Raw genomic sequence first — 16,226 nt, 5'->3', positions numbered from 1 at the left:
AAGGTTTTAAGTTTTACTCCTGGCACTTAGATCCATTATATACCAATTTTCATATTGGCTGAGCAGAAGAGAGGAGTGAAATGTTCTTTTCCCATCTGGACAATCAGTTTGCCCAGCTCCATTTATTGGTAAGTATTGGAGGGAGCCTGGCAGAAGGCGAAGGACAGATCAGGCAATAAATGGGGCTAGGCAAAGAAACAAGGCCTTGGGCCTGAGGGGAGTCTGCAGTGGCCCTTGAGCCTTCCTCCTTAATATCAACTGACAGGTGAGAGGAGACTGCCTTCTTGCCTGTCGTCACAGGAGGATATGCTGCTAGGGACAGTTGCAGCCTTTGTGTCCCCAAAGGGAAATGTTGTTGATACACAGAATATGGACACCTGAAAACCTATAAAGGACTAAAGTCTTTGGTCATATAATCAAGCCACTGAGCCAACTCTAGGAGCAAGCATCTGGTACATATTAAGCCCTCAATAAATATTTTGGAATAAGTGAATGAATGAATACACATTCCACACAGAACCACTCCCTGCGCCTCACAACACCTAGTTCTTTTCTGTCTCTGTGTCTTCAGATTCTCTGTTCCTTCCACCAAGAATGCCATTCCTTCAACATCTCCATGTCCTAAAATTTGACTCAAACTCCAAGACTCATCTGGAAGGCCACCCTTTCCCTAGTGCTTATCCCAAACTCCAAAAGCAGATGTGATTTCTCCCTCCCTCAAATGCTCATAGTTCTTTGTACTTTCCGTATCTACCTTTATAAACTTTTGACTCTTAATTACTGATGCCTAGTCTAGTTCTACAAAAGGTTTGAAGGTGCTTGTGAGAATACAGAGGACCTCGGTTCCAGCAGTGGGGGGGGGGCAGGTCTGGTTTTGCAGGCAGACCACTGCACACTTCGCTGTCCAAACAGGAAAACAGAACTTCTGCAGATAACTGGACTGAAGGAATAAAAGGCCAAGATTCAACAGTAGAACACAGGTAACTCGCAGGAGACACTCCCTGAAGGGCCAGGCCCTCGGGAACAAGGGCTATTGCACTGCAGGGCATTATGGGACCTCGTCATCATGAGGCTATTATTGGAAAGAGCAAGAGAAGTAGCGGATGTTCCTAACAGAAACAGATGCAGAAAATCAGACAAATTAAGGTGACAGAAGAATATGTCCCAAATGAAAGAACAAAAACAAACCACAGCATAAGACCAAAGTGAAACAGATATAAGTAATATGCCTGGTAGAGAATTTAAAGTGATGATCATGGGGCACCTAGGTGGCTCAGTCAGTTAGGTGTTAGGCTCTTGGTTTCAACTCAGGTCATGATCTTAGGGTCCTGGGATTGAGCCCCACATCCAGCTCTGTGCTCTGCAGGGAGCCTGCTTGAAGATTTGCTCTCCCTCTCCCTCTGCTCCTCCCTCTGCTCATGCTTAAGCATGCGCTCTCTCTCTCTCTCTCTCTCTCTCTCTCTCTAAATTAAATAAATAAATGTTTCAAAGATAATTTTTTAAAAAAATTTTTAAAAATAATGATCATAAAGATACTCACTGGACTTGAGAGCAGAATGGAGAACATCAGTGAGACCCTTAACACAGAGACAAAAAGGAACCAATCAGAGATCAAGAATGCAATAACTAAAATTAAAAATACACTTGATGGAATAAATAGCATGCTAGATGAAGCAGAATGGAGTAACGATCTGGAAGACAGAGTAATGGAAAGTAACTGAGCCGAGGAAAGGAGAAGAAAGAGAATTATGCAAATTAAGAATAGGCTTAGGGAACTCAGGGACTCCAGCAAGCATAATAACATCCCCATTATAAGGATTTCAGAAAACAAAGAGAGAGATGGGGATAGAAAATTCATTTGAAAAAATAATAACAGAAAACTTCCCTAATCTGGGGAAAGAAACAGATATCCAGACCCAGGAGGTACAGAGATAGCCCCAAAAATTCAGCCAAAGGAGGACCACACCAAGACACATAGTAATTAAAATGGTTAAAAAAAAAAAGTGGGGTGCCTGGCTGGCTCAGTTGGTAGAGCACGTGACTCTTCATCTTGGGATCATGAGTTCAAGCTCACATGGGGCATAGAGTTTCCTTAAAAATAAAGAAATAATGGCAAAAAGTAGAAATAAAGAAAAATATTTAAGAGCAGCAAGAGAAGGGGTGCCTGGATGGCTCAGTTGGTTAAGGACCTGACTATTGAATTCAGGTCAGGTCATGATCTCAGGATCATGGAATCGAGCCCCACATCCGGCTCTGCGCTTAGTAAGAGTCTGCTTCTCTCTCTCCTTCTGCCCCTTTGCCCCACCCCGGCTCATACTTTCTCTCTCTCTCTCTCTCTGAAACAAATAAATCTTTTAAAAAATAATAAAAATAAAAGCAGCAAGGGAAGAAAAAATAGTTATGAACAAGGGAAACCCCATAAGGCTGTCAGTGGATTTTTCTCAGAAACTTTATAGGCCAGACGGGAGTGGCATGATACATTCACGGTGCTGAAAGGGAAAAATCTGCAGCAAAGAAAACTCCATGCAGCAAGGCTACCTTTCAGAATTGAAGGAGAGATAAAGAGTTGCTCAGACAAACAAAAACTAAAGGACCTCCTGACCACTAAACCAGCCCTGCAGGAAATATTAAAGGGGATTCTTAGAGTGGAAAGGGAGACCATAAGTGAGAGTATGAAAAGTAAAAATCACAGAAGCAGTAAAAATAAATGGTTTTGTAAAAATCAGTCGAGGGATTCATCAAATACAAGGCTGTAAAACATGACACCAAACACCTAAAATGTGGGAGGAAGAGGAATACAGAATGGGCTTAAACTAAGAGACCATCAACTCAATATAGACTGCTATGTGCAGAAGATGTTATATACAAATGTAATGGTAATCACCAGTAATAGATGTGCAAAGAATAAAGAGAAAGGAATCCAAGTACATCATGAAAGAAAGCCAACAATGAAAGACTAAAAGAGAAGAAAGGACCAGAGAAAATCAATAGAAACAACCACAAAACAAGTAACAAAGTAGCAATAAATACATAACATCAGGGCACCTGGGTGGCTCAGTGGGTTAAAGCTTCTGCCTTCAGCTCAGGTTATGATCCCGGGGTCCTGGAATCGAGCCCCACATCAGGCTCTCTGCTCAGCAGGGAGCCTGCTTCCCCCTCTCTTTCTGCCTGCCTCTCTGCCTACTTGTGATCTCTTTTTCTCTGTCAAATAAATAAATAAAATCTTAAAAAAAAAAAAAACTAGGACTGTAACAAGAACAAGGAAGGACACTATATAATAATTAAGGGGACAATCCAACAAGAAGATATAACAATTGTAAATACTTGTGCACCCAACATGGGAACACCCAAACCCATAAACAGTTAATAACAAACATAAAGGAACCAATCAATAGTAATATAATAATAGTAGGGGACTTTTCCACCCCACTCACATCAATGAACAGATCATCCAAACAGAAAATCAACAAGAAAACAATGGCTTTGAACGACACACTGGAACAGATGGATTTAACAGACGTATTCAGAAAATTCCATCTTAAAACAGCAGAATATACATTCTTTTCAAGTGCACATGGAACGTCCTCCAGAATAGATCACATATTAAGCACTGAAACAAGTCTCCACAAATTCAAAAAAACTGAAGTAATACCATGTATCTTTTCTGACCACAATGCTATGAAACTAGAAATCAACCACAAGAAAAAAATCTAGAAAAAGCCCAAATACATGGAGGTTAAATAACATGCTATTAAACAATGAATGGATTGGGCACCTGGGTGGCTCAGTCGTTAAGCAGCTGCCTTCGGCTCAGGTCATGATCCGGGGGTCCTGGGATCAAGCCCCACATCAGGCTCCCTACTCAGCGGGAAGCCTGCTGATCCCTCTCCCACTCCCCCTACTTGCATTCCCTCTCTCTGTGTGTCTCTCTCTGCCAAATAAATAAATAAAATCTTTATTTAAAAAATGAATGCATCAACCAAGAAACCAAAGAAGAAATAAAAAACTACATGAAGACAAATGAAAATGAAAACACAACAGTCTGAAACCTTTGGGATGAAACAAAAGTGGTTCTAAGGGGGAAGTTTATAGCAACACAGGCCAACCTTAAGAAGCAAGAAGAATCTCAAATAAACAAGCCAACTTACACCTAAAGGAGCTAGAAAGAGAACAACAAACAAAAACCCAAACCCAGCAAAGGAAGGAAATAATAAAGATTAGAGCAGAAAACAATTGATATAAGAACTAAAACAACAACAAAGAAAACAATAGAACAGATCAATAAAACCAGAAGCTTATTCTTTGAAAAAATTAATAAAATTCTACTCCTGCAACTAATATTACACTATATATTAACTAACTAGAATTAACTAACTAGAATTTAAATTTTAAAAAGGAAAAAAATAATAAAATTGAGACATCTCTAGCAAGATACATTTAAAAAGGGGGGGGGGAACCCAAATAAACAAAATTACTAATGAAAGAGGAGAAATAACCAATATCACAGAAATACAAACAATTTTTTTAAAGATTTATTTATTTATTTGGCAGACAGAGATCACAAGTAGGCGAGAGAGGCAGGCAGAGAGAGAGAGAGGGAACCAGGCTTCCTGCTGAGCAGAGAGCCCGATGTGGGGCTCGATCCCAGGACCCTGGGATCATGACCTGAGCTGAAGGCAGAGGCTTTAACGCACTGAGCCATCCAGGCACCCTGAAGTACAAACAATTTTAACAGAATATTATGAAATGATATTCTAACAAATTAGACAACTTAGAAGAAATGGATTAATTTTTAGAAACATATAACCTATGAAAACCAAAGGAGGAAGAAAGAGATTTGAACACATCAATCACCAGCAATGAAATTGATTCAGTAATCAATAAACTCCCAGGGGCGCCTGGGTGGCTCAGTGGGTTAAGCCGCTGCCTTCGGCTCAGGTCATGATCCCAGGTCCTGGGTTCGAGCCCCACATCGGGCTTTCTGCTCAGCGGGGAGCCTGCTTCCTCCTCTCTCTCTGCCTGCCTCTCTGCCTACTTGTGATTTCTCTCTGTCAAATAAATAAAATCTTTAAAAAAAAAAAAAAAAACCTCCCAAATAACAAAAGCCCAGGACCAGGTGGCTTCACAGGCAAATTCTACTGAACATTCATTTATTTATTTTTAAAGATTTATTTATGTAAGGGACTCCTGGGTGGCTGAGCGTCCAGTTGGTTGAGCGTCCCATTCTTGGTTTTAGCTCAGGTCATGATATCAGGGTTGTGGGATTGAGCCCCTCGTTGGGCTGAGCATGGAGTCTGCTTAAGATTCTCTCCCCTTTCCTCTATGCATCCTCTGAAATAAATAAAATGTATTTACTTGTTTAAGAGAGAGAGCGCAGAGGCGCCTGGGTGGCTCCGTGGGTTAAAGCCTCTGCCTTCAGCTCAGGTCATGATCCCAGGGTCCTGGGATCGAGCCCCACATCGGGCTCTCTGCTCAGCCGGGAGCCGGCCTCCCCCTCTCTCTCTGCCTGCCTCTTGCCTACTTGTGATCTCTGTCTGTCAAGTAAATAAATAAAATCTTTAAAAAAGAGAGAGAGAGAAAGAGCGCACACACTTATGTGAGAGAGGAGGGGGGCAGAGGGAGAGGAAGAGAGAGAATCCTCAAGCAGACTCCACTGAGCAGGGAGACCTCCATGGGGCTCGATCCCAGGACCCCAAGATCATGACTTGAGCCAAAGTCAAGAGTCAGACACTTAACCAACTGAACCATCCAGGCGCTCCAATTCTACCAAACATTAAAGAAGAGTTAATACCCATTTTTCTCAAACTACTCAAAAAAATACAAGAGGAAGTAAAGCTTCAAATTCATTCTATGAAGCCAGCACTACCCTGACACCAAAAACAGACAAAAACACTACAGAAAAAGAGAACAAGAATATGATGCTGAATCCTCAACAAAATATTAGCAAACTGAATCCAACAATATATTGAGAAAATCATTCTACACGATCAAGTGGGATTTATTTCCAGGATGCAAAGGTGATTTAATATTTGCAAAACAACCAATGTGATATGTCACATCAATAAGAAGTAGGATAAGAACCATATGATCATTTAAATAGATGCAGAAAAAGCACTTGACACAGTACAACAACCACTCGTGATAAAAACCCTCTGCAAATAGGTCTAGAGAGAATATATCGCAACACGATAAAGGCCATATACGAAAACTCCACAGCCAACAAAATACTCAATGATGAAAAGCTGAGAGCTTTACCCCTAAAGTCAGGATTAAGACAACGGTGTGCATTCTTATCACTTTTATTCAATATATTACTGGAAGTTCTGACCACAGCAATCAGATGACATAAAGACATAAAAGGCCTCCAAATGGGTAAGAAAGAAGTAAAACTGTCACTATTTGCAGATGACATGCTATTATACATAGAAAACCCTAAATATTCCACCAAACAACTATTAGAACTGATAAATGAATTCAGTAAAGTTGCAGGACATAAAATCAATGTACAGAAATCTGTTTATTCCTATACATGAAGAATGAAGCAGCAAAAAGTGAAACTAAGAAAATGCCATTTACCGTTGCACCAAAAAACAAATAAAATACTTAGGAATAAACTTAACCAGAGATGTGAAAGACCTGTACTTGGAAAACTATAAAACACTGATGAAAGAAATTCAAGATGACACAAAGAAATGGAAAGACATTCCATGCTCATGGCTTAGAAGAACAAAAAATTTTTTTAAGATTTTATTTTTAAGTCATCTCTACACCCAATGTGGAGCTTGAACTCACAACTCCAAGATCAAGAGTCATATACTCTACCAACTGAGCCAACCAGATGCCCTGGAAGAACAAATACTGTTAAAATGTCGAAATGACCCAAAGCAATCTACACATTTAATGCAATCCTTATCAAAATACCAAAAGCATTTTTCACAGAGCTAGAACAAACAATCCTAAAATGTGTATGGAACTGCGAAAGACCCCTAGTAGCCAAAGCAACCTTGAAAAAGAAGCAAAGCTGGGGCATCACAGTTCCAGACTCCCAGTTGTATTACAAAGCTGTAGTCATCAAAACTGGATGGTACGGGCATAAAAATAGACACATGGAGTAACAGACTAGAACATAACCCCAAAGTAAATTCACAATTATACAGTCAATTTAATATTCAACAAAGGAAGCGAGAATATTCAATGGGAAAAAGACAGTCTCTTCAACAAATGGTGCTGGGAAAACTGGACAGCTCCAGACAAAGAATGAAACTGGACCACTTTCTTACACCACACACAGAAATAAACTCAAAATGGATTAAAGACCTAAATGTGAGACCTGAAACCATAAACATTCTAGAAGAGAGCACATGCAATAGCTTCTTTGGCATGAGCCATAGAAAATTCTTTCTAAATATGTCTCCTAAGGCAAAGGAAACAGAAGCCAAGACAAACTGAGGTGCCTGGCTGGCTCAGTCAGTAGAGCACGGGACTCTTAATCTCAGGGTTATAAGTTCAAGCTCCACACTGGGTGTAGAGATTATTTAAACATAAACTGCCCTCCCCCAAAAAACTAAAAATAAACTATAGGGACCACATCAAAATGAAATGTTTCTCACAGTAAAGGAAACAATCAACAAAACTAAAAGGCAACATACTGAATGGGGAAGATAATTAAAAGGGTAGTATCCAAAATATATAAAGAACTTATAAAACTCAATACCACTTGGGGCACCTGAGTGGCTCAGTCAGTTAAGTGTCTGCCTTCGGCTTAGGGATGGAAGCCATGTAGGGCTCCCTGCTCAGAGGCGACCCTGTTTCTCCCTCTCCCTCTGCTCCTCCCCTCTGCTTGTGCACTCGCTGTCTCTCTCTCTGTCTGTCAAATAAATAAATAAAATCTTTAAAAAAAAAAACGCTCAATATCCAAAAAACAAATAACCTAATATAAAAATGGGCAGAACTACTGGGTATTTACCCTAAAGATACAAACGTAGTGATCTGAAGGGGCACGTGCACCCAAATGTTTATAGCAGCAATGTCCACAATAGCCAAACTATGGAAAGAACCTAGATGTCCATCCACAGATGAATGGATAAAGAAGATGTGGTATATATACACAATGGAATACTACACAGCCATCAGAAGAAATGAGATCTTGCCATTTGCAACGATGTAGATGGAACTAGAGGGTATTATGCTGAGCAAAATAAGTCAATCAGAGAAAGACAATTATCATATGATCTCCCTGATATGAGGAATTTGAGAGGCAACATGGGGGGTTTGGAGGGTAGGAAAAGAATAAATGAAACAAGACGGGATCAGGAGGGAGACAAACCATAAGAAACTCTGAGGGTAACCAGGGGAAGGCAGGGAGGGAGAGGGTGGTGGGGTTATGGACATTGGGGAAGGTATGTGCTATGGTGAGTGCTGTGAAGTGTGTAAACCTGGTGATTCACAGACCTGTACCCCTGGGGCTAATAATACATTGTGTGTTAATAAAAAATAAAAAATTATATTTAAAAAAGTGGGCAGAAGACATGAATAGTCACTCCTCCAAATATGACATGAAGATGGCCAACAGACAGATGAAAAGATGCTCGGTATCACTCATCCTCAGGGAAATGCAAATCAAAACCACAAGGAGATATCACCTTGCACCTGTCAGAAGGGCTAAAACCAACAACACAAGAGACAACAGGTGTGGGCGAGGATGTGGAGAAAGGGGAGCCTCGTGCACTGCTGGTGGGAACGCAAACTGGGGCAGTGGCTCTGGAGAACAGCGTGGAGGGTCCTCAAAAGCAGAACTATCTTATGATCCAGGAATTGCACTATTAGGTATTTACCCAAAACATATGAAAATCCTAATTCTTTTTTTAAAAGATTTTCTTTATTTATTTGACAGAGATCACAAGCAGGCAGAGAGAGGCAGGCGGGGGTTGGGGAGCAGGCTCCCTGCTGAGCAGAGAGCCCGATGATGATGATGATGATGATGATGATGATGATGATGCCGCCGTACTCAATCCCAGGACTCCGGGATTATGACCTGAGCCGAAGGCAGAGGCTTTAACCCACTGAGCCACCCAGGCGCCCCATGAAAATCCTAATTCAGAGGGCTACAGGCACCCTTATGTTTATTGCAGCATTATCTACGATAGCTGATCTATGGAAGCAGCCCGTGTCCACTGACTGATGGATGGAGAAGGAAGATGTGGTGTGTATACACAATGGACCATCACTCAGCCACAGAAAAGAATGAAATCTTGCCATTTGCAATAACGTGGATGGAGCTAGAGAGTAATAGAGAACAAACTGATGGCTACCAAAAGAGAGGTGGGTGCGGGGTGGGGGAAATAGGAGGTGGGGATTAAAGAGTACACTTACCAATATGTGAGCTACGGCGTTCACAGTTACTAAATATGAACCGATTTTCATCCATCGGTAGCAGCTCCTGATATCCCTCCCCTCCCCCGTCTGTCATTACACTCAGAGCTAAATACATCCCTATTTGCAATGCCACCTTTGTCCTTTCCGTTTTTTCTTTCTTTTCTTTTTTTCCTATACTTGCAAATATCTCTTGGCTTTTTATTATGACCCACGGAACTGTCCGCGTAGTATCACACCATTTTGATTTTTGTAGTTCAAGGAGATATTCCAATAACCAATAAGGCAAGTTTCCCTTTGTCACTCTTCTCCATTTGACCTTGAATTTTTCCTCCGACACCAATTTTCCTAGGGGTATGATCTATTCCAGACAGATTAGAGCCCCTGGGGTGAAACTTGACCTTCAAAGCTTAGGGTGTGGTAGCGCTGAGCTCCCAAGCAGGTCTCTCTCTGTCCAGCAGGCATCTCCATGCTGAGGCACAGTATGAGTGACAGTAGCTGTCCTCCAACCCTGGAAGCAAGGTATCATTAAGGGGATTCCCATTTATTGCCAGACTCACATTCCAGAATGCTAAAGAGGGTCCTTTTCCAAATGACGGTCTGCTGCTGCTCACCCAGGTGTGCCCAGAGCACCTGAAACTTGCCTGTTTCAAGAAAGGGATTAAAGTTGCTTCTTCCCTAGACTAAAAGTCCCCCCACTGGGCATAGGTCTGCCCAGGGAGGATGTGGAGTTGGAGACTCCCCACGTGGTATTTGGTGTTTTTATCCTTGGTGCTATTTGCAAGATGCTGACTTTTAGAAAATCAATGTCCTCATATTTGAAGTTGTCATGCTGCCTGTAAGGGAACCTAACAGAGCAGAGAGGCAGGATAGGCCTTGAGTGGTTTGGCTGAGTGTCCTTTCAGGGGCCCCTGGCCACACTCCCCTGCTCCCCTGCTGACTGCTGGACACTGTTCTGCCTGATGAAACAGACAGGCTCTCTTCATCTGGTCACATTTTGTTCGTATGTACATCTTTCTTTGTCTTAGGTCCTTACGGAGAAGTAAATTATTGCTGGGGATTAGAATGCCAGACTCAGGGGTCCTCTGAGAGCTGCCAGCCTGGAGATGGTGTGAATGGGAAATTCATCACTGACGTGTTCATCAAGAAATGGGTAGTGTTGGGTGGGAGAGTGTGGGGACAGTCCTGGAGACTGTCCTGCTGTATTTCTGTTTTGAAGGCTAGTGTTATACAAATAACCTGCCAGTTTTTCCCTGAAACTGTCATACTTGGGCTGGGTATTAGGGAACAGGGAAAAAGGGATCATTTCCCACAATCGCTTCCTCAGCCAAGTTGCCTACATCCTGTCACAGGTAGTTATGTTTGAGAAGAGCAAAGGGCTTCAGAAACCCATTTGTGACATTTGCTATATAAGATTTTGTTTTTCAATGCTATTATTTTTTTCGGCTCGACATACTCATTGTAGAAAATCCGGAAACTATGGTGAAGGATAAAGAATTAAAATTACCCATACTTCTCTTTTCAGAGTAACCACTCTTAAACATTTTAGTGAATTTCCTCTGATCTGTTTTTTATATCTAACTGAGGACTTTCAGTATATACACATTTACTTCTGATTCCCAATTATCGTATCATTAAAATAGTGCATAAAGATCAGTTTGATGACCATGTAAAGTTACATTCGATGCTCGTATAATGACCAGCTAAACCATCCTCCTATAGCAAGACATCAAAATTGTTTCCAGCTTTCACTTTTATAAATGTAACAGGGTCTTGAAATTCAACTATATCTGGGAAATGAAGACAAAAATGGAGCTCTTTCATTTTTACTGGTCTCCCACATGTCCTGTTCTCTGGGTAGTCTCAGGAGAAAAAGGGTTCTTTTCAAATATTCTTCCTAGTCAATAATCCTTATATGGGAAGTTCAGCCTCTCTAAGAAAAATGGCCAATCTCCCACTATTGCCAAGATGGAGGCCGGGAAGCAGGTGAAGGAGTGTGGCTTCTGGGATCCCAGGGGCAGGGGTGGGAGGGAGGCTGGGGGTTCCTTGGGCGTGGGTTTCCTCAGGTCCCTTCTGAGGGTCGGATGATGCCACATCACAGTGATCCCCTCCAGCAAATCACGGCTCCCTCTTAGCTACTCCTGGACCCCATGTGGGGGCAGAACAGAGGCTGGGGGAGACAGACCCAGAGCCCCTCCACCTGGGACTGTGCCTGGACTAGTTACAGGGCTTTCTCAGAGGTGACCTCTTCTAGGGGCTCCAAGCAGGAAGAGAGGCAAAGCTCCCTCACCCCCCATCGTGGGTGTCAGAAGTTACTGACTTCTCTATCTCCCATCTCATTCTGCCCGATGTGCTCTCCTCCCTCCACCCCTTCCTCCATTGCTTTCATCTTCCTGCTTTTCCCTGGGCCTGACACAGGCGGGCTTCCGCTGGGCTCTGCCTCCATCCCTGCCGCGTAGATCAAGCCTCCCGGCCTGCCTTCCGGAGCTCGAAGGATTATCTCCTCCACTTAGGGAGGACCCCACAGGCTAAGTTCTCTGAGCTCCGCTGTTGAAATGCTGAAGGAGGGAGGGGGCAGTGGGGGTACCTTGGATCAAAAGGAAATAATTTAGATCTTTTAAGACAGACACCCATTTTGCAAGGCTAATGTGCTGCATAATTCTATTCTGAATGTCAGAAGCTGGGTATTAATTCCTTCTTTCTCTCTTCATTCTTTCTGTAATTTTGCATTTCACTGCAATGAATGCCATGGGTTGTAAGACGCACTGTTATTTTAGGTACTCCCAAGAAAGAAAAACAAGCTGCGAATTAAGTTATGAGCGATGCTTTCTTACAGTTTAGAATTTTGGTGTATACTTACTGAAAAAGCTCTTTTTGGGCTCATTTAGACATACGTTTTTATCATATATCACCCCTCTGCATCGGTAAAAAGGAAAATAGAAATGAAATAAATTGGAAAGTGTTCCTAAGACTTCTTTGCAGAAGAGACTGATGCAGAGGATTCTTCTGAATCCCTTTCCAACTCAGAGTTGTCTGCGCATCGAGAGCGCTGTCGACGAAGGATCTCTTAACCCAGAGACTAAGTAAGAGATCTGCCACTGCCTCTGGAATTTTATTCCGAACTGCTGACACCCATCTTGGAAGTCTTCATGCTGCCCCACCCCAACCTTTTAAAAGCCTTACAGAAGGTGTTAATAGAAGGTTTTCAGACCACGTTTGCATATATGCCGACAATGACAACCGTGTCATGACTGTTGCCAAGCCAACAGCTACTGTCAGCCAACATCGATTACGGGACACACCCAATTTCAAAGAAATGTAAGTCTTAGAAATGACGAATTATTGTCAACTTTAATATTTCTCCTTCCCACACCTCCTCTTCTACCCCTAGGCAGGTAGATGCTTCTAATCAAGCAGAAAGAAAGTCATGTTCTTGGAAAGATTCTAATACTTTCTGAGATACTAATCCTCTTCATCTTATTAATGCTGCCGGAAAGAAAAACTTGGAGTATAAAACCCTGACTACACTTCTGCTATTTCTTCAAAAAGATTCTTAGAAGAGGGTTTAGATATTTAGAAGTTTGGCTATTTTGTGGGTGTGAAAATAGTCGTATCCATCGGATCGAGCGTGAGGTGGGCGGACAAAAGTGCATGCTTGTGCGTGTATATGTACCCACTATGGTGATAAGGGCTCTCAGCAGACCAGAAGTGATCAGGAACTCTTAAAAGACAGAAGGAGAATGAGGCTAGACTGAAGGAGGAAACCACAGTAGAAACCACATGCAAGAGAAGACGGCTCACAGAAGTCAAGAGCAGCTGAGAGGTTCTAAGCTCAGAAATGGCAGATACGGGAAGCAGAAAGACAGCTGTCTGGCTACTTGAAGGTGGTTTGTTGAAGCATTTCAGTCGGAACAGGACACTGGCTTTCTGTTTTCCTCCCCTGATTATGTCAAGATGAGGACAAGAGAGGCACCCGCCTGCAGTCAGTCATATGAGAGCACATGAGATTAAAAATAATGTCAGTGCCTGGAAAGGCCATCAACACATAGGAGCAAGGAGCTACTTTGGTCAAAGGCAAGCTCCTGGTTCGCCTCACCCAGTGGAGTCTTCCATTCCTCCACCATAATCCCTGGATTCAGGATGTGGGAAACAGTTACAATGTTCACACACTGGCCACAATTCTCAGAAATCCTTAAACAAGTAATGACAAGTATGACTAATAGTGCTCAAGCAAAAAACAAAAACAAAAACAAAACATTTCATTAAATCACACTATAGGATGTCTAGAGGTGGTCTTAGGTTTGTCAGGTTTGACCCAATTAAAACTATCCACAAATTAATTTCATACTCTGCACTTCAACATCATTAGTGTATAGCCTCATGGTCACATAATGGCTGCTCCAGGCATTACATCCATGTCAAAGGAAGGAAGAAAGGAAAAGAGGCAGTACCATTGACTTTTCCTCATATAAGTGTTCCTTTTACAATAAAGTAAAAAGATTTCCCAGAAATTTCTCAGTATGTTTCCACTTTTTTCTCATTGGCTAGAAGTTTGTTACATGCCAGACTTAACTGCAGAGAAGGCTAGGAAAAAGAGGCACTGGAATTAGAACTGATTTAATACAATCAGGATCTGTCACTTGAGCTGGTTGGGCATATGACTGCCCCCATTACAATCAGGGTTCTGTTAGGAAGTAAGAAGTGAAGAACACCTATTTGTAGCCCATTGCCAGAGTCTTCTGTAGAAGCTAATAGTAGCACTTGAACACAAAGACAATCACACAACCAAGAATAAAAAAAAACCTTGAGAATTAACACCTTGAAACAGAGATCCCAAACCCAATAAGCAGAAGAAACAATAAGAGGTTAGATTACTCACATGTAGTAAGCTCAGATAGATAAAAGAGAAGTTGGTATTCAAGAATAATAATAATTAAAGATTTTGGCAAAAAGTCAAATTGGATACTAAAAAAACAAACTTGGGGCGCCTGGGTGGTTCAGTGGGTTAAAGCCTCTGCCTTCAGCTCAGGTCATGATCTCAGGGTCCTGGGATGGCACCCAGCATCGGGCTCTCTGCTCAGAAGGGAGCCTGCTTCCTCCTCTCTCTCTGCCTGCATCTCTGCCTACTTGTGGTCTCTGTCTGTCAAATAAATAAATAAAATCTTTAAAAAAATAAAATAAGGGGCACCTGGGCGGCTCAGTGGGTTAAAGCCTCTGCCTTCGGCTCAGGTCGTGATCCCAGGGTCCTGGGATCGAGCCCCGCATTGGACTCTCTGTTCAGCAGGGAGCCTGCTTCCTCCTTTCTCTCTCTGCCTGCCTCTCTGCCTACTTGTAATCTCTGTCTGTCAAATAAAATAAATAAAATCTTAAAAATAAAATAAAATAAAATAAAATAAAATAAAATAAAATAAAAATTAAAAAACAAACTCAAAGTCAGAATGGACACACTTGAAACATGAAGCCTGGAGCAGAAAGATAGACCAATCAAGAGGGAAAGAAAAAAAATGACCTACACCTAGACCCAGTGTGATATTTCAAGACACCAAGGATAAAAAAAGAAATCCTTAAGACAGGTAAAAATGAATCCACTCAAAACTAAACAAGAAAAGATCCTATAGAAAAGGAACACTTGGGGAATCAAAACTAAGCTTCTGGAAATTAAAAACATAACAGTGGGAGCAGAGAGTCGGAAATTCAAGAGAAGAAATCTTCCAGCAGAGAGAGCAAGAGATAAAGAGACAGAAGATACAAAATAGGGGATCCATCCAGGAGATCCAGTGGTCCAATAATTAGCCTGCACAGAGAAAACTGGGAAAATGGAGGAGCGGAAACTATTTACAAAACAATGTAATTTGATGAAATGTTCCAGAATTGTTGCCATGAAGCACAGCGCTGCTGTGAACACTTTTCCAAGAGCTGAGGACACGCTCACACTGCGTAGCTCACACACGTTCTCTCATTCCATTCACTTAGACTTGCACTAATACATGCGGTGTGCTCCTGTTTACATAATGAACTCCCCAAAAACCCATCAGCCAACAACTCTGCCGCCTCCTTGCTTTTCCCATCCCCCAGCACCCCCAGGGAAGGGTAGCCACCATCCTGAAATTTGTGTTTATCATTCTTTGCTTTTTAAAAAATGGTTTTTCTCGCATAGATGGGTTCCTGAACAATGGGTGGTTTTGTTTTACTTGGTTTAGAATCTAATTAAAAAAAAAAAAAAAAGAATGTCACTCTGTTGTTCTCTGAAGTGTGTTTCTCCTCTCATCCTTAGACTATGCCTCGTTCATCTCCACAGCTTTGTGAACATACCAAAGTTTATCCTTTTCCTTCTCTTACCTCCTATTGGCTTGGGAGGACTGGAAAACGGATGTTTGTGTACATGCGCTGATGGAAGTGTCCCATCTTCCTCCTCTCCAGTGGAAAGTCAACAGATGATGACCAAAACTGAAAAACCAAGAAGGAGCAGTACATTCAGAGATAAAGAAGTATATACGAGAAGAATCAGCTACGGGAGTGAAAGTGGTTTCCGCTGGTGAGGAGGAAATGGTAGGGGGAGGAAGGACGAGACTGCTTTTTTTTTTTTTTTTTTAAGATTTTACTTATTTGTCAGAGAGAGAAAGAGAGATCAAGAGGGCAAGCACAAGCAGGGAGAACAGCAGGCAGAGGCAGAAGCAGGCACCCCCTGAGCAAGGATCCCCATGTGGGACTTGATGCCAGGACGCTGGGATCATGACCCCAGCCAAAGGCAGACACTTAACCAACCGAGCCACCCAGGTGTCCCTAAAGAACTGCTATTTTTCATAACAAAACTTGTACGGTGATTGAACTCTGACACCAAGCACATATACAAC

The 16,226-nt window shown here is 42.1% G+C and overlaps 1 long non-coding RNA gene across 1 annotated transcript in view; it reads right to left on the bottom strand.

Moving 5' to 3' along the window:
- LOC125104941 (uncharacterized) overlaps positions 1 to 15,865 on the bottom strand; it is a 32,360-nt gene extending 16,495 nt beyond the window's left edge. Inside the window, exon 1 of the long non-coding RNA XR_007128767.1 lies at positions 15,712 to 15,865. This is a non-coding gene — a long non-coding RNA (uncharacterized LOC125104941). The remainder of the gene's footprint in view (positions 1 to 15,711) is intronic.
- Between the last annotated feature and the right edge of the window lie 361 nt (positions 15,866 to 16,226).

This window comes from Lutra lutra, chromosome 7 (assembly GCF_902655055.1).
Source record: "Lutra lutra chromosome 7, mLutLut1.2, whole genome shotgun sequence".
NCBI lineage: Eukaryota > Metazoa > Chordata > Mammalia > Carnivora > Mustelidae > Lutra > Lutra lutra.
Note: the sequence above shows the minus strand (reverse complement) of the source record. Positions and strands in the feature narration are given on the sequence as shown.